At 39.4% G+C, this 19802-nt stretch overlaps 1 long non-coding RNA gene across 1 annotated transcript in view; it reads left to right on the top strand.

Moving 5' to 3' along the window:
* The window catches only part of LOC137046659 (uncharacterized), a 541808-nt gene extending 528034 nt beyond the window's left edge, over positions 1-13774 (top strand). Inside the window, exons 2-4 of the long non-coding RNA XR_010899021.1 lie at positions 5972-6236; positions 12791-12878; positions 12974-13774. This is a non-coding gene — a long non-coding RNA (uncharacterized lncRNA). The remainder of the gene's footprint in view (positions 1-5971; positions 6237-12790; positions 12879-12973) is intronic.
* Positions 13775-19802: the final 6028 nt, after the last annotated feature.

Genomic DNA, 19802 nt, shown 5'->3' with positions numbered 1-19802 from the left:
TCCGACACTCAGTTATAAAATGAAAGTGTCTGCTCTGCTCCAGATACAAGCTGCAGAGGATAACACAATGCAGTAGGAGTCAGATTTTAGACCCATTTTAATGTTGTAATGTGAAATTCTTTTTCTATAAAATAACTTCACAAATAATTATTTGACTATTTTTATGCATTTACTCATCACTGGCTACTCCATTCAACATGCACTACCCTGCTGCTGGCTACCGATCTCCACGTTGCTCTACTGTACCTTTCTACATAGGTCTACAAAAGGTCACACACTTGGCTTGGTTTGTACTTCTGGTTTAAGGAATGTTTATGTGCTTGCTTCTCAAATTGGTCTGTCTAATCATCTGTTCATTTAACTAAACTGTGAACTTCCAATCAGCATTTATCTTCTTGACATCTCCTCTGCATTTGACACAATTTCTCAAAGCATTCTTCACATCTCATGACTCTCTGCTCTTGGCATTTCTAGAACTGAACAGTCAAGAACTTGACTGACCCTGACCTGAACCCCATCGAACACCTTTGGGAAGAACTGGAACAGAGGCCTAAACATCCCAAAGAATCGCTCCAAAATATTGTGGAAAGCCTTCCCAGAAACAGTGGAAGCTGTTATAGCTGCAAAAGGAGGGACTCCATATTAATGTCTATGCATTCAGAATTTGATGTCATTACAGTCCCTGTTGGTGTAATGGTCAGGTGTCCCAATATGTTTATCCATATAATTCCAAACAAGAAAAAAGGAAAATAATTATTGTTTGCTGTTGGAAAGGGTATCTTTTAAAAAACATACTGAAGCATAAGCATAAACCTCACCAAATTAGAATGTATTTATCATTCAAACATAAATGATTTTTGGTTTGACTATAAATGATTGGGCCCCCTGTGTCATGGTCTGTTGCAGATGAAGGCACGAAGATGAAGAATAAGTAACACAAAGTTTAATAACAATAATCTAAACAACTAAGAGTACAAACAGATAGAGAAACACATCATTGTCTCTGGATAAAAATGTCTGTGCTTTTTCATAAATGTTTCATACTGCAGGTCCAAAATGGTTCATTGTGCATTTAAAGTACATTTAACTTTTCCGTCCGCTAGAGGGCGCCTATTCAAAGCAAAAGGCGTAGTTTGATGATGCCAAGTTTGAGCTCAGCAACTTGGGACATGTGGGGCTTGTACCATGAAGCTGGTTTAGCTGGCTAGCCAGATTTGTTTAAGCTTATTTTGTGCCAATCCTGGTACCATTAAAGTGCTTTGGCTTTTAGCTGTGTTCATCGCCATAGTAACTTATGCTCCACAGCTAACCTGCTCCAGGGCAAGTTATATTCTGGATAAGAGATCTCAAACTGAATTTGGACCAATCAGCTGTGAGTAAAGTGACACACTTCTGATGCAATAAAGCCACTCCCCCTGTTTCTACTTCAAATTAAAGGTGACTACATAGAAAATGTTTTTTAAAGACTAAAGCGTCTGACTTTTAACCATGCTTATTTATAATAATTTTGAATGATTTAGATATAATTAATGTAATTATTATACCCTTAATCAATTACACTTTTATCATTTTAGTTAATTAGTCACTTTGTTAAAATTAATATAAACAGCCTACCTAAAGTCATACAAATAAGCTTTAAAATAAATAAAAAACACTATTAAAAAAAGAAGCTTACTGAGCTTTTAAATGTTACATTTTCTCTATATATCAACTAAACTAACTTCATAACTTTTATTTTTATTCTGCGGAAGAGAGAAATTAATCTCACTGCTTCTCTCACGAGAAGTGAATCTTAGTTCCACAGCGTTTGATTGGCTGTTCACTGCTGATGTCACAGCTAAACTCCTGAACGCAGGTTCAAAGCCTGAGTTGACAGAGAAAGCTGATGATCAGCATCATGGTACCAACAAAGCCTTAATACATTGGTTTTGTTTTGTCAACTCAAAACTAATCCGCTAACACTGAGTTTGTTAAACTACCATCATGGTACAGGCCCCTGGTCTTCACCTCACAGCCAGTGGAAAAGAATCGGGATAGGACTCTGTTACAACCCAACATAAGAGCCATTCAGAAAGGTATATAAACCCAAATCACAAAGGCCATGGTAGTACAAAGATAATTTTTTTATAACAAATTAACAAAACAAACATACAAAACTTAAAGTAAGGACTGGTGAGCTAACTAATCTAAACTACAACTCAGAGTTAATGCTTTCCTAACTCCCGAGAAACACAAAAGAAAATACACAAACAAATCTGCTGGGTCAGCTTCCTAACCTATGCTTTCCATCTAACCTAATATAACTAAACAAACAAAACTCACCATCCTGTACAAAAGAAACCAGAAACACAAACTTCAAAACCACAAACAACAGGTTTTCTGAGGTAGGCCCCAGTAAACTGAAGTTTCACCAGCAGCTCTTAAATTGGCAGAGGCCTCAGGTGTTAGGAATAATCAGGCTCCGCCCCCATTCAATTGGTAGCTATCCTCAGGCCTAGTCCACACGTACATGGGTATTTTTATTACCGGAGTTTTCCTCCTCCGTTTTAAAAAGCAATCGCGTCCACACAAGCACTGTTTTAAAAAAATCTGTCCACATGAGAACGCAAAACTACGCTATGATTGGCTGCCTGATTTCCACATGGGTCCCATCTACGGCACCGATGCACACATTGCACTGACTGAGGGATGCCATGGGCTCAAGTGAAACCCTTCTACAAGTTGCTTTACTTTGGACTCAGTGACAGGTAACTGTATATACACAGGTGCAGGGCCGAAGTGGACTGTAATAGCTTACTTGCTTTATTATTGCACACACTTCACACACTTGCTTTACTATTTTGTATTATTGCATTCTGGCGGCTTTGTTCTGCAATACAATGAAATAACATGTATCTGTAGGCTATACATGTGATAAGTGCTGTTAGAGTCCACCACATAGACTCGACTCACATAAATCAAAAGGATATAATGTGGAAAATCTGACCTCAAACAAAGTAGAGAACGGCGCGCACTTCGATTTAAAAAGCCGAAATCTCCGGTTTCAACGTCTACATGACAACGCTGTAAACAGAGTTTCTAAAAATCTTCACCCTGGCTGGAGTTTTCAAAAAAGTCCAGTTTCAGTAACCGGATACAGCATTTGCGTGTGGAGGAACAGCCAAACCGCATAGAAAAAGCTGAGGTTTTGAAAATACCCGTGTTCGTGTGGACAGGGCCTCAGACAGGAAAGAGAAATCGAGAAAGAGCAGGGGCTCGTAACAGACTCAGGCAGAAATCATGTTCAGGATGCGGTTATTAACGTTACTGTAATATGAAGGACCGAGTGTTGAGGAGCTGAGCAAGGCCGCTGGAGCGATTGAAGCGCAACACATGGCTCGCGATCAGCGGGACTTTTATTATGAAGGGGCACAGTCGCTGTCGCCATTTCTGCTTTTTAGGTCATGGGTAATGTGGCTCTGTTTATCATATTAGACACATTTAAATGTGTTTAAAATGATGTTATGACGTTACTCTGTGTGTTCGTTCAGCGGCTGCTGTGACACTTGTTCACGCTGCTAAGAGTAAAGCGCTTCTGCCAAAATAAAACCGGAAACCGAGGGTAACGCAGATTTGACACAATTGACAGGCGACTCCCTCAGACGTCCCGGCTCCTTGGTTAAAATAGCAATTTTCTCACAATTTACAAATAGTTGGAAACATTTGGGTTATTGTAAGAACTCAACCCAACACTGGCCTTGTATTTTTTTTTTTTTTTTTTTTTTTTTTGAGATCTTACAGCCAAAAATCCTACATATTGCACCTAGGGTCTGACCTGGCATTACATGATTTGCTAGTGACAGAGAACTACAAGATCGACGAAGTGGTGGTGTAATTTACTTGCTCTAACATAATCTTTTCCAGGCATCTCTTTAAACCGGTGCTTGTACGGTGAATGAGTGAAGAGCACAGGCCTGTAGTCATATCTGATGTCACGAGGGGGGTGCTGTTTTTTGTAGTTTGTGTAAAGTTGCGTTCTTCTTCTTTGATTTGCATTGTTGGTGCTGTCTCACATGGCAACATGGTGTCTTGTGTTATTTTAGCTTCAGAAAAGACGTCTGAAAAGCTGTTCAGGTTTAAGGGTCCCATGTTTCTAAGACTGGAGAGGGCTTGCACGGGATGGGCCAAAAAGACTCCAGAAAGGATCTCGACCAGTTTATTCAGCGTCACCTTTTCCCACTTGCAACCCTCCTGACAGTTTTGGACAAGCACTCCTTCAAAGCTAACCCCCTCTGCGTTAGTGCGGTGGTACGTGATCCACAGCCGGTTCCCCACTGCACCGGGATCAAACACACCACTTAAAATATGTGTGGTCGATGTTGAAGGTATTGAAGCGACTTGAGGTGGGAGAGAGTGCAGCTTTCCTTTGTGCAGATCATCAACAACCTGTCAGAAGCAAAAGGAACAATGGCAGAAAAAAGAAGTGTGAATTAAAAAAAAAATATAGAACGAGAGAGAGACCTTCTGCAGTCACATCCCATTCTCACTCCCAAGGCTTCAAAATGTCAAGTGCCTTCCGCTTCACAATGAAGATGCTAAAGGTGCTCGTAGGTGTCACTATATAGGTACTCTGTTGCTTTCAGTTGTTTGCCCAATGTGACACATTTAATTCTTTGCATTTGTAAAAGCAGACATGATTTTATTAATATAATACGCCACTTTTATATTTTTGATGAACTAACCCAAACTCATACCCTAAACCTTACTCTTAAAGGGGTGCTTTAGCGCTGGGAAGATGAATCTGTATTTAAACTGGGTCATCAATGTAGTAGAATTGTGAAATTATTTTTGAATTTGGTGCCTTCTAGACTGAGAAAAGACAGAAAATCTATTTTTGTCTCATGGGGATTAAAGACTACAATTCCCAGAATGCTTCGCTGCCCTGTGAGGCCATTCCAAAAGCCACCTACTGGATTACTGTGTCTGAGTTGAAGACACTTCAATTAAAAACTGAACGTGTCTGTTCAATATAATCAGGGATCACCGTGCGAGTGTCACAGCACTGTGTCGATTCTATGCGGACCACAAAAGCTGTGATTGGTCTTCCAGAACCCCTCCCTCAGGGGTACACGCTACTCATGTGTAGCTGCACGTCAACGTGGACAAGGACGCAGAAGTATAAATTAAAATCGACATGTAGCCCACGGCCTAGAGTCTATGTCGCAAGTCCGATGCAGAAGTATAAATCCGCCTTTAGTCATATCACATTCAAAAGATTCACCCGACTCTTTAGCATGACGCAATTGGACACGAGACATACGAGAGCCAATGCAATTTCAATCTGACGTAACGGGCGGCAATTTTTGAAATTTGAATGCATGATCTTCAGCGGATGGAGACGCTGATCGCTTTTGGGGATTTTCTTCACACAAATCAATCGTTTGGCCTCAGAACACATGGAATATTTGTACTTTTTGAATAAATTGTGGATGCAGTCGTATCTGCTTATGTCCTGTGTTTTATATCATAATACACAAATGGGTTTAGGGATGGGATGGGGTTGCGTTACATGTTCAAACGTGTTTAAAGAGCATAAATAAAATTATACTGTCTGATTAAATTGAGAATCACATTCCAATATGTCATAATGACAAAACCATAATTCAATATAATTTCATAATGACGATAACATTCTCATGCCCAATGCGTCTGTGTATGATGCCAAAGGTTTCTCATTGAAATCAATACAGTACCCTGCACGTCTTCATTGTGTCGCGAAAGGCACTTGACCATGCTTCGGATTTTGAAGCCTTGGGAGTAAGAATGTTTTTTTTTGTGTGCTTAGCAAAGATTTTATTTAAATCATTTTAGACTATATTAATTATCAAATGAATAATTCATTCATCATGAAATATTCAGTGAGGAAGGATATCAAAGGTTTGATCCAACTTTGAATTCCACTTTAAATGTGCATATAGGATTCTTTTTAAAGCTACACAGCAAATTACTGAGGGATAAAAACCTGGTGTTGGGCATCTAGTGATAAAATCTGGTGTTAATTTACAAATATTATATGCTTTATCACTTGTTTAGTGATAAAGCACAGTGTTTCCTTTGGGTGTTAAAGCACAGTGTTTCCTTTGGGTGTTAACAATCAACATCTGCGCATGTGCAGAGCATTTTAAATTTCCCAGCTCATCCTTCGGTCTCTCCATCTTTATGGATTTCCCTGCACACACAACGGTTACAAGGACAAGGTATAGTATAGTATTATTATCTTATCAACTTGTGATTTATTAATGAGCTTGTATAATGAGTAACGTAGCCGATGTGGTTGACTTAACTCTGTTAGCGTTTTTTTTTTTTTACCTCAGTTTAAATTTAGCGCGCTTTTGATCCGCCATTCAGTTTAACATAACTGAATAACCCCCACTAACACACTAAATTCGTTAATGGAGGACGAGATTTACGTAAGTGACTTAATTTCGTTGTACTAATTTTGTAATAATGTAGCAGCATTAACATTATGTGTCATTTTTTAACTCACTGGACTTGGATAGTTATTTCTTCTCATTTGGCATAACGTTAAGTATCTTTAGGGCTTCCAACCTTTATAAGACCGTTTATATCTTTCACCCCGTAACTACGAGTTAATTCTGGTGTTTTGAAATGTCATTCAAATGAGAAAGCAGACGTTAATCGAATGAATTAATTGCTCTTAATTTTTTGTTTCTTGTGTGACGCCGGGGCTCGATCCCTTGCCGAGCACCCACGGATAGCACGGTCCATCATTGTCGGCGCTGCGCATACTGATCGGCCTGCAACATTTTGCGAGTGAAATGCTCTGTGTGTTCTAGCAATCTTCTCGTGGTACTTTGATAACATACGCCGACCATTCTGTACAGCGCTCCAAAATGTCGAAAACATGTCGTAGGACACGCTTTTCTTCATGAACTGCTTCAGTCAATATATAGAAACTCAAGATCGAGTACGAGTGTGCAATGTCGTGCATATGAGACGCAATTTATGGCGTATTATACATACGAACCTCCCACCCCACTACCCTAAACCTACCCAAGAGAGCGTATCATATGCACGCCGAAATGATTTTTGGCGTATACATTCCACGACATTCCAGTAGGAGTAAAATCTTTGCGTGGCAGGGGGAGCTGCCACAAAAACCTGCCAGGACTAAAGGCAGCTGTCACAGAACCCGTCACTGCTGGAGGCAGCTCCTCTAAAACCTGCCACTGCTGGAGGCAGCTGCCCGTCCGGTAGATGTCTGTGAATGACTTTCACTATGTAATTCTGCCGTTTTTACACAAACTACAGAACGCAAGAGCCACTACAGTACACACATTAGGTCAATCGATTCACTAACCAGAAACGCTTTTCGCCTGCCTCAAGATCTCTGTTTTGTACAGCTAAATGAGGCACAGACTGAAGCACGAAAACAATAGACTGTAAAATAATGGCATTATTTTACTTTTTTACGACCTTCCCATGTATTTTAATCCACTTATTTGTTTGTAATGGAGCGCGTCCGTCACCTTAAGGGTCGCGCCAGCCACAACTCAGCGTCGCGCCTGCCTCGAGATCTCTGAGTGTTTTAAGCAGCTTAGACCTAGATTGATACAGGAGAGCAACTAACAGTGTACTCATGACTTTTTTTTACCACCTTAATTTATATTTTATTCAGCTATTTGTGTTTGTAATGGAGCGCGCGTCCGTCACCTTTAAGCGTTGCGCCAGCCACAACTCAGCGTCGCGCCTGCCTCGAGATCTCTCAGTGTTTTAAGCAGCTTAGACCCAGATTGATACAGGAGAGCAACTAACAGAGCAATCGTGACTTTTTTTTTTTACCACCTTATATAATTTATATTTTATTCAGCTATTTGTGTTTGTAATGGAGCGCGCGTCAGAGCGTTGCGCCAGCCACAACTCAGCGTCGCGCCTGCCTCGAGATCTCTCAGTGTTTTAAGCTGCTTAGACCCAGATTGATACAGGAGAGCAACTAACAGAGCAATCGTGACTTTTTTTTTTACCACCTTATATAATTTATATTTTATTCAGCTATTTGTGTTTGTAATGGAGCGCGCGTCAGAGCGTTGCGCCAGCCACAACTCAGCGTCGCCTGCCTCGAGATCTCTCAGTGTTTTAAGCAGCTTAGACCCAGATTGATACAGGAGAGCAACTAACAGAGCAATCGTGACTTTTTTTTTTACCACCTTATATAATTTATATTTAATTCAGCTATTTGTGTTTGTAATGGAGCGCGCGTCAGAGCGTTGCGCCAGCCACAACTCAGCGTCGCGCCTGCCTCGAGATCTCTCAGTGTTTTAAGCTGCTTAGACCCAGATTGATACAGGAGAGCAACTAACAGTGCAATCGTGACTTTTTTTACCACCTTAATTTATATTTTATTTCGCTATTTGTGTTTGTAATGGAGCGCGCGTCCGTCACCTTTAAGCGTTGCGCCAGCCACAACTCAGCGTCGCGCCTGCCTCGAGATCTCTCAGTGTTTTAAGCAGCTTAGACCCAGATTGATACAGGAGAGCAACTAACAGTGCAATCGTGACTTTTTTTTACCACCTTAATTTATATTTAATTCAGCTATTTGTGTTTGTAATGGAGCGCGCGTCAGAGCGTCGCGCCAGCCACAACTCAGCGTCGCGCCTGCCTCGAGATCTCTCAGTGTTTTAAGCTGCTTAGACCCAGATTGATACAGGAGAGCAACTAACAGAGCAATCGTGACTTTTTTTTTACCACCTTATATAATTTATATTTAATTCAGCTATTTGTGTTTGTAATGGAGCGCGCGTCAGAGCGTCGCGCCAGCCACAACTCAGCGTCGCGCCTGCCTCGAGATCTCTCAGTGTTTTAAGCTGCTTAGACCCAGATTGATACAGGAGAGCAACTAACAGTGCAATCGTGACTTTTTTTACCACCTTAATTTATATTTTATTTCGCTATTTGTGTTTGTAATGGAGCGCGCGTCCGTCACCTTTAAGCGTTGCGCCAGCCACAACTCAGCGTCACGCCTGCCTCGAGATCTCTCAGTGTTTTAAGCAGCTTAGACCCAGATTGATACAGGAGAGCAACTAACAGTGCAATCGTGACTTTTTTTACCACCTTAATTTATATTTAATTCAGCTATTTGTGTTTGTAATGGAGCGCGCGTCAGAGCGTCGCGCCAGCCACAACTCAGCGTCGCCTGCCTCGAGATCTGTGTTTTATGCCGGTGGTTTTCAAACCCTGGGTCCCGACCCTTGGGTGGGTCGCGACTTAAAAAATGAGTCGCCAGGACAATTAAGAAAAATGAGAGAGACTTTCATTCATAAGAGTTAGCTTAAATTAAAAATATATATTTTTTCATAAAATCATTCTATAGGCCTAAATAAAAGTAATAAATACACGAAATATATATTGACTTAAATAATTAACAGATTAACAAACAAAACAAAGGAAAAGAAAAGAAATGTGTGACAGTTGCTGCTGACTGGTTCATTATCGTGAGGCGCGATGCTCCTCCAAACAAGTTCACGGAACGGAAACCCAGAAGACAGAAAGCAAATCGTGTTTTCTTTAGGCTATTTTATAGCACAGTGTAAGTAAACACTTTTGCTATTTTAAATAATGCCCTTCTCTTGTGTACGACTATTACAGATGTTATTTGTTCCCTCTGCTCTTTTGCACTGGCGCCTCGATCACGCGCACACAACATGCGAACTGTGAAGGCATTGCAAACTTGACATCGCAGCCAGTTCATTATCAAAATAAAATAGCCAACCTAATATATAAAAAGTTACACAGCTCAGTTTAAATAGCCAGTAGTAGCCAACACTTCGTGCCATTCAGCATGAGCACTGCTCCTGAGGTGTTTCCAAGTAGACACCCGCTCGCATGCATGTTTTGACAGCTCCTGTCAATAGTTGGTTTTTTTTCTGCGTGGTTTGGCAAAGTGCGCTCGTAATTCCAAAAAAGCTATCATCTCAGTTCAACGCGATCTCACAAAGCTCTGTTATCAATAAAAATGACTGCACAATGAATCTTTTTTTTAGAATGTCTAAACTTTCTTTGTTATAATCAGAGGATTTGTCAGCATACAGAATTCAGCACTGCACAAAAACTGTTTTGAGCGGTGAAGGGATTCTTCTCTTAAATGAATCTGTTTGGCCATTGCGTTCTAGAAATAAACATTTGTTGTATCGGCTTTGTTTAACGAATCCATTGGTTACATTGCACAACGTGGCAAAAACGTGTCATAGCTACTCTGCCTCCACCAGTAATTTGTTTTTATTTTATTTAATAACATTTTATTTGTTTCTATATGTTTTCTTTTTAGATTTAGTTATTTTGCTGTAGTCATGCAAATAGTTTTATTCTCCCGAAATCTACCGCCCGCACTCAGCCATCAAATCTAGTCCCGCGCCGCACTCTATATGCGTTGGGTTCCGCGAGTCCCGCGCCGCACTCTATATGCGTTGTGTTCCGCGAGTCCCGCGCCGCACTCTATATGCGTTGGGTTCCGCGAGTCCCGCGCCGCACTCTATATGCGTTGGGTTCCGCGAGTCCCGCGCCGCACTCTATATGCGTTGGGTTCCGCGAGTCCCGCGCCGCACTCTATATGCGCTGGGTTCCGCGAGTCCCGCGCCGCACTCTATATGCGTTGGGTTCCGCGAGTCCCGCGGGACTAGTGCACTTCTCAAGCACATTTTTGCGCATGTGAAGACTGAAGAGGATGATTTTTTCCCCATCAATATTGAGACGAGTTAAGCAGCCAAAGCCTATAATAAATAATGGTTTAGCATCTAAATTTATCACCAATATGGAAACATTTGGACTCGAATGAGGGAGTTATAGGCTGCGTGAGTCTAACGCTGGTTACTTTTAGTTTCTCATTAAATTATTTCGGTTTGACTTTATATAGTTATAGCCTTCTGTTCTGAATACCGTTAAATTTGAAGGATTTGTTGTGGAGTGAGGGGAATTAAAATAACCTGTTTTAATATTTTGCTTTATTTAGCCTACTGGTATTATGAATGCAATCAAATGCGACTTATACGTGACTTACCTGTTTTTATCTCTCTTTCAAAAGTCTTGTTGATTAACAGTTAACCAGTAAATTAGCGTCCCATAGATATGCCTATCAAATTAGTGCAGAATCAACTTTCCGTTGCGAACGCAAGGATCAAAAGCACTTGTGTGGAAAAGTGCTGAGCTGAATATTTGTGCCATCTGGTTTAATGGAGAATACAGTCAAATGGCCCATTGTATACAAGTATTGTTATGCTTGGCTTGACTTATTTGAATAAACTATTTGAATAAAACTATTTGCAATGGTTGTAGGCCTATATATAGGTCGCGAAAATAAAAAAGAGGGTTGCTTTAAAAAAAGTTTGAAAACCACTGTTTTAAGCTGCTTAGACCCAGATTGATACAGGAGAGCAACTAACAGTGCAATCATGACTTTTTTTTACCACTTTATATTTTATTCCGCTATTTTTGTTTGTAATAAGAGCTCGATTCGCGCCATACGCGTTGCGCCTGCCACAACTTCGCGTTGTACCTGCCTCGAGATCTCTCACTGGAGCTTAGCCTACCCCGAACAATGAAAGAGAACACACTGCGATCATGGACTTATTTACCACTTATATATTTTATTGTGCTATTTTTGTTTGTAGCCTAGGCCTAAGAGCTCGCTTCGCGTTGCGCCTGCCACAACTTTGCGTTGCGCCTGCCTCAAGATCTCTCACTGTTTTAGAGCTCCAGATGCAGGAGAGCAACACACTGCAATCATGTGAGCTCTTATTACAAACAAAAATAGCACAATAAAATATATAAGTGGTAAATAAGTCCATGATCGCATCGTGTGTTGATCTCCATAGCATCGTTCTGGAGCTGTAAAACAGTGAGAGATCTCGAGGCAGGCTATGACGCGACGCGCGCTCTCACTACAAACAAAAATAGTGCTGTAAAATATAAGTTAACATGGTAAATAAGACCATGACTGCACTGTTGCTCTTCTGTGTCTACAGCTGTAAAACTGTGAGAGATCGCGAGGCAGGCGCGACAGCTATGGGATGCACGCTCCATTGCAGACAATTAAGTGGATTATAATACATGGTCAGGTCGCAAATAAGTAAAACAAGGACGATAGCACTACTGTATGTTGCTTTCGTAGCCTACATCAAACACAGCTGTTGAACCGTGAAAAATCTTGAGGCAGCTAGGCGAAATGCGTTTGGTTCGTGGTGAATATTGACCTATTGTGCATACCGTAGAGGCTCTCGCGTACTGTAGTTTGTGTAAAAACGCTAGAAATGCAAATTGTGAAGAAAGAACAGCGTTGTCCTTTCGATCACACGCATCTATCGGCCGGGCAGCTGCCTCCAGCAGTGGCAGGTTTTAGAGGAGCTGCCTCCAGCAGTGACGGGTTCTGTGGCAGCTGCCTTTAGTCCTGGCAGGTTTTTGTGGCAGCTCCCCCTGCCACGCAAAGATTTTACTCCCTCTCCGACATTGCACACTCGTGCTATTTGACATTTTTCGTCTTATTTTTTATTAGTTGAGCAGACATGCATTAGTGCCCTTCCATGCGCGATCTTTTCTGTACTAGCCTTTTTTTAGTTGTAGCATTGTAAATCTGTAACAGTAGTGCTTATGTTTTGAATATAACGTTTTCTTGCTATGTGTTGGTATAAAAATAACCTGAAGTAAATCACAAAGTGACCTGATAATTTTGAGTCTTTTTTTTTTTTTGCTTTCTGCTTTGGAGGATTTTTGTTTCATGGAATATTGTTTATTATTGCAGAAGGAAACCACTTAAGGCCACAATCTATGTATGCCCTTGGCATTTTTACTCTACAAACCTAAACGATCCTGAAAGGAAGACAGGCTATGTAAGTATCTCTGCTTGTTGATTGAAGATGTTTGAAACTTTTTATCTTAGATTTTTTTAATGTGCTTGTTTTAACCAAATTTGTCTCTTTAACAGGAACGATACTATGTGTTTGGATCATTTTGAGGAGCGATATCAACGCCAAGATCGTGGGATCGATGAATTGGGAAAGCAAGAACTGACAAAATGTAAAAATGCGTACATTGAATGCAATGTAAGTCTCTTTGGATAAAATCATCTGCCAAATGTAAATGGATTCATTTATAAAGGAATAGTATTTTTTATCAGAATGAATTACAAACCAGACAGTTTTTTAACATTAAGGTTGATTTAATATATACAATGTTGAATTTTTGTATTTTCAATTAAAACATTACTTTTAAGATATTATAGCATTGGAGTATAACAAGAAATTGTTTTATTCAATTGTATGTGTGACAACAATGGCTTTACTGTAGCGATTCCCGGCGAAAGCAAAACTGACAAAAAGGTTTTTTTTTAAATTAAAAATGGTATTGAATGCAGTGTAAGTCGCATTGGATAAAAGTGTCTGCCAAATACATAAATGTAATGGAATTGATATATTACAATTTCAATAAATATTCAAATAAATTTGTAGTCACTTGATTTTTTGGGGGAAAAAATAAAATAATATATATAAATTGTTTTAAATTTCATTCACAGTGCCATTTTAGTATTTAAGTATTTACATTAAATACACTGGGTGTGTGAGATTAATCACCATAAAGTGTTAAATGTACACTTATGAGTAATACATTTCTCAACACCTTGAGTGACTAAAAAGAAACACTAACACAGTGTTTGTATAACGAACACTTTCGTCAGTGTTGTTTTAACACTAGCAAAGACGGACCTGTATGTTCACCCGGAAAGTGATAATTTTAACACCCGTGGTGATAAATCTCCCAACATGTTTTTTGCTGTGTACACTGTGTAACTTTTTTTGTTTATTCTTAGCTAAAAACACTTAGTTCATTCAGAAATATATGTGCTTATTAATGTATATTTACTTATTTCAAGTAATAAAGAATTCTCGTAAGTTTATAATATGCCATTGAAAATACATACGGGTGAGGGGTTTGAATGCCGGTCGCCGTGTTGCCCCTCCATCTTGAAAGTACATTAGCCAAAGAGGGACATACCCGTAAATTCAAGCTTCGTCTTTCGCATTTTAACACTCGATGGCACCGTGTCGAATGTGAAAAGGGGGATTGCCATGTTAATCTTGGACTAAATCGGCCACCGTAGGAGTTAAAATGAAATCGGAATTGAGAGGAACAGAAACTATTATTCACTGGATGGTCATATACCTTTTCACCACTAGATGGGGGAAAATATCACACAGTTTAGCTTTAACGCAGACTATGTGCTTTAATCTGCTAAATTACAGATATTTTCATAAATTATTTATAGAGAAAAAAAGAAAAAAAATGTTGGCCAATTCTTGCTTGTGTGGAATACTAAAGTAGTCATAAATTCATAAAAGTGCATTTATTTTTAACATATTAAATGTGTTATTTGACATAACTGCAGTAAAGTTTTAACAACCCAAAAAAAAATATTCATGATTTTTTTTTTATTATTCAAGAGACATCATCAGAGGATTAAAAACAAGAGCTTACCGATGGTGATATATACCAAGTCTCGATATTCTTCAAGAGAACCTGCTCTGACAATTCAGAGAAACCTATATAATCTAGTTGATATGCCCAAACAAATGGCACATGTCCTAAAGCTGGAAAAATACCAATGGAAATACATTTTTCTTCATGGCATCTACAACAAAATTCCACAGAAGCTTTTTTAAGAAGCAGTCGAAGATGGGCCCATCCCTTGTAAAAGTGTCCTTCACAGTTCCACTTTTCATTGCGATGATCAACCTGTATTGTTGCACCCCACATATAAAAGCACATTGAGGTGAAAAAGAGGAGCCTTTGTAGCCTCATCGTGGCTTTTTTTCAACAGCTGTGTGGAAGCAGTTGAGCTTATGCAAAGAGCTCATATCTTCGTTTTATTTCTAACATGCGTACCATACACATGACTCACTGTGTGCTGCCATAGGATAGTAGTCTTCATAACACCACATGAGTGAGGCATCACCGAACACATCATTGTCATGTTAAGCAGTGTTGACAATGACAACTCATTAACAACAGAAGCCTATGCAGTTAGTGTTTTTGTTGTTGATGATAAAGCCGAACATTCAGCAGCCATTACTCCAGTCTTCAGTGTCACATTATCCTTCAGAAACCAATTAGCATCAAACTTTTTATTTTATTTTCAGTTTAATGCATTAAAAATATTTAACGCATCCTTTGGCTAATGATACATTATATGAACACACTCTTGTTCATGCAAATGCTTTTAAACCATTCAAGCATGACAAGACAAAAGAGAGTGCTCTGTCTGTGAATCTCCTGTCTGTGTGACACACACACCTCAAAGAAATATGCGCGCCACTAATGCTGCCTGTCATTAATGTTAATCAAAGAACAAAGGTAACAGAAAATTGCTCAACGCTCTTGACTAGAAGAACTTTTGTGGCTTTAATAAGGATTCATCTATAATTCATTTATAAGTTATGCAGTTGATAACTGTTGATTACATTTTCTGTGTTGTATTTTCTGCCTGTTAGTCGATGTATGACATTTATTATATACAGGTGAAGACGTCATTAAAACTACAAGTGATGAGAATAGTTTTTGCGCGCAAAAAAATAACAACTAAATAATGACTAATATAGTGATGTCCGATTTCAAAACACTGCTTCATGAAGCCTCAGAGCTTTCTTAATCAGCCTAGCGAACCACTAATTCATAACGCCCATCAAATCGGTTTGAAATACTATATAAGTAATACTATAAAGAAATTACTATATAAGTCGTTATCTTTTTGTTTTTTTGCGCACAAAAACTAATCATCGCTTCATAAAATAATTGTAGACTGTAGTAAGATTGACTTTGTAACAACGTCTTTGCCTGTTATGGGTCTTGAGAGAGAGGAAATGACATCACTGTCAATGGAGGACTCTCTGAGCCATCGGATTTCAACAAAAATATCTTAATTTGTGTTCCGAAGATAAACAAAGGTCTTACGGGTGTCAAACAACATGAGGGTAAGTACATAAAAGAAATTTATATAAGATTGTGGCCAAAACTGGTACTGAAATTACTTTCAAATGACTGTAGAGCGGTGTATCCCCTCTCCCCCTCCCCCTGACTCAAGGTTGCCAGATTGGCTGCAGGATCCAGCAGGAACGTTTGTAGCTGCAGCTGTGGTAACTAGAGCAGATCTGGCAACTCTGATGCCGAAACACTACTGACTTTGTAATTGGTAGATAGGTGGAGGCTGGAGCTTCAGGCCAAAACAAAACATGACATCATCAACATCAGTTGAGGGCTGCGACAACAACTTTTAAATGACAATATCCTGGCCGGACTACTGGTGTCAGTGATATAATTATTTGAAATGAACATGATTTCTTAATGTCTAGTGACATATCAGGGCCAATTTTATGATTAATTAAAATACATTCTTACATACAGTTCCGTTAATGATAGAATTTTCATTTTTGGGTGAACTAACCCTTTAATATGTAGGAGGGTGTGTGGGTGTGTGTGTGCGTTGCTTGTGTGTAAATTAAAACGTCACTGGATTTCAGAATCCACCGCTTCCTTCCATTAGCTGTAGGTCATTTAGGATAAAGATCTAAAATGTGCTGTAATAAACTTTCAATCGAAGCCTAATGAATTATAACGGGACTATTGTCTTTTTATTCTTTCAAAATGAAAGGTCTTTCTGAGCATGTGACAGAATGAAGTGTGCATTGACATTTGCATGTAATTATGAATGCGTGCAGATGATCTGTATTCAAAGTCTCCCACGGCTCTGACACACGGTCTCTAACCTGAACCCAGCAAAGAAAGCACACCTGAAACTCTGCACCCGTGGAGGTAGGAATGATGCTATTTGGCTATATTTGGAGCACACATTCATTCACCAAATACATTTATAGTCTTTTTAGTTTTCACACTTGAGCCAATAGAAAATTACAAACATATCAATTGTTAGTGACCCTTAACAGAACAAAAATTATGTTTGATTAAAATTTGATTCAGAACCACAGCTTGTAATAATGACCATTTGAACACTGTATTTGATCAGAGAGGTATTGTTGTCTTTCAGTTTGTGACCGAAGACGACGACAGCACAAAAGAAAGAACACACTTTCATTTGAAAGGTACCCTTTGCTTTGCGATCAAAGTCAAATATCACTTATAACAAAGAGGAAAGTGTGTAGTGTGAGGACAAATAACAAAGAGAAACTGATGGAAATAATCAAAGCATTTGCTCCAGTTATAGCCAGGAAGTTGTCAAAGAATGGAAGCCAATCTATCTCACAGATGGAGGTCAGACCCTCATCAGTGGTGGTCACAGATGGGGTCCTTCCGATGACATACTTGTTTTCGTTCCTTACTGTGATGGTTGCGTAACGTAAAGTCCACCGCCACTGCTGAGTCAGCAGTGACTTTTTGGTCTTATATAATTTATTATATAATATTAATATTATTCACTATATTGCCAAACGTTTTGGGATGCCTGCCTTTACATGCACATGAACTGTGCAATTTTTGACCATTCTTCTAGAAGCGCATGTGTGAGGTCAGGAACTGATGAAGGCCTGGCTGGCAGTCTCCGCTCTAATTCATCCTAAAGGTGTTATATTGGGTTGAGATCAGAACTCTGTGTAGGCCAGTTAAGTTCCTCCACACCAAACTCACTCATCCATGTCTTTATGGATCTTTCTTTGCTCTGGTGCGCAGTCATGTTAGAACAGGAAGGGGCCATCCCCAAACCGTTCCCACATAGTTGGGAGCATGAAATTTCTTGTTATGCTGAAGCATTAAGAGTTTCTTTCACTGGAACTAAGGGGCCAAGCACAACCCCTAAAAAAACATAATCCCCCTCTACCAAACTTTACACTTGACCACAAACCCAGACTCGTCCTCCAGATTGCCAGACAGAGAAGCATGATTCTCCACAGAACACGTCTCACTGCTCTAGAGTACAATAGTTGCGTGCTTTACACCACTGCATCCAATGCTTTGCATTGCACTTGGTGATGTAAGGCTTGGATGCAGCTGCTTGTCCATGGAAGCCCATAATCTCTCTATGCACTGTTCTTGAGCTAATCTGAAGGCCAAACAAAGTTTGGAGGTCTGTAGCTATTGACTCTGCAGAAAGTTGGCTACTTCTGCGCACTGTTTACCTCAGCATGCGCTGACCCCATTCTGTGATATTAGTGGCCTACCAGTTCATGACTGAGTTCCTGTTGTTCCCAATTGCTTCCACTTTGTTATAATACCACTAACAGTTGACCATGGAATATTTAGTAGTTAGGAAATTTCATGAATGAACTTATTGCACAGGTGGAAACCTATCACAGTATCATGCTTGAATTCACTGAGCTCCTGAGAGCGACCCATTCTTTCACAAATGTTTGTAGAAGCAGTGCTTGATTTTATACATCTGTGGCCATGAAAGTGATTGGAACACATGAATTCAATGTTTTGGAGGGGTCCCAATACTTTTGGCAATATGTTGTATTATGTTTTTAGAAGCTCAACTTCTAAATTATGATTATTTAAGGTTTTCTTTAATCTATCTATCTATCTATCTATCTATCTATCTATCTATCTATCTATCTATCTATCTATCTATCTATCTATCTATCTATCTATCTATCTATCTATCTATCTATCTATCTATCTATCTATCTATCTATCTATCTATCTATCTATCTATCTATCTATCTGTTATATTTTTATGTTTGCATTACATATTTGTATTCTGCCATCATCAGGCATAATTGAAGACATTGTCAATGAAGACCATGGGCAACAAAAACTCTAAAACGAACGTGTTAAACAGAAGCAGCAGGAATGTACGAGCCTTTATAAGCGAAGAGGAGCTGGATGTAGAAGCCTTCATTACAAAATACTCCAGCCAAGTTGTGATGGACACCCCGCTGCCGGATTTCTCAATGAAGAAGTTCTGCTTTCGACCCAACGTCCCAAGCTACCGTATTCTAGTTTCTGAAAATGGTGTACTTCCTTGGGAAGAGAACCAGTATATATCACTGTTCATTGAGGACGAGGACGATAAGGAAGTCTGTATTAAGCATGTCTGTCTCTGCATGCCTTTACCTTCTGCAACATCTATTTTAATATATGATATATGATCAGTTAGACATGCACACACTTTGTCTGTTCATCAATGCCTCCAGTTTATGACATAACCTCTTATGACACATCCTCTTGTGTTGTATTCCACCATTTTGTTTTATATCTCTTTGATAAATGGATCAGTAATGGTTCCTTTTCAGAATAAGTAAATAAAAACATCTGAACAATGTAGATCTTTGTACATCGTGTGTTTTGAAAGCAGCTAGAACATTTCATGCATGAAAACACACCATGTGACTTTTGGAAGACTTAGTTTTATGGTCTGAGAAGATGGCAATTTCTCTAATTTGATAAGTGAGTAAATGCCAGTAGTATTTGCATGAAGCAAGCACACTGTCATTCCCTTACATGGGTTGATTTCCTGCTAATGTGAGTATACAGTAAGTGACTGGCAGATGAAGGCCACCTAGTGTAAGACATTTATTATAACCTATATCATAATCTCCATCTCGCTGGTCAGTTCCTTAATAATGCCAGTAATTTAGTCCACATTCCCTGTCCACTGTGGAGAAAATGTGCCATTTAGATAAAGGTTGAGCAAGATAATAAACTCTTACTGGCATTTTAAAAGACATATCATGTCGTATTTGCATTCTATCTGCTCTCACGATAGCTTATGGGCAAGAACATCTAGCGTGACAAAAATTCTGAAGATATCA

This window comes from Pseudorasbora parva, chromosome 18 (assembly GCF_024679245.1).
Source record: "Pseudorasbora parva isolate DD20220531a chromosome 18, ASM2467924v1, whole genome shotgun sequence".
In the NCBI taxonomy this organism is placed as follows: Eukaryota; Metazoa; Chordata; class Actinopteri; order Cypriniformes; family Gobionidae; genus Pseudorasbora; species Pseudorasbora parva.
Note: the sequence above shows the minus strand (reverse complement) of the source record. Positions and strands in the feature narration are given on the sequence as shown.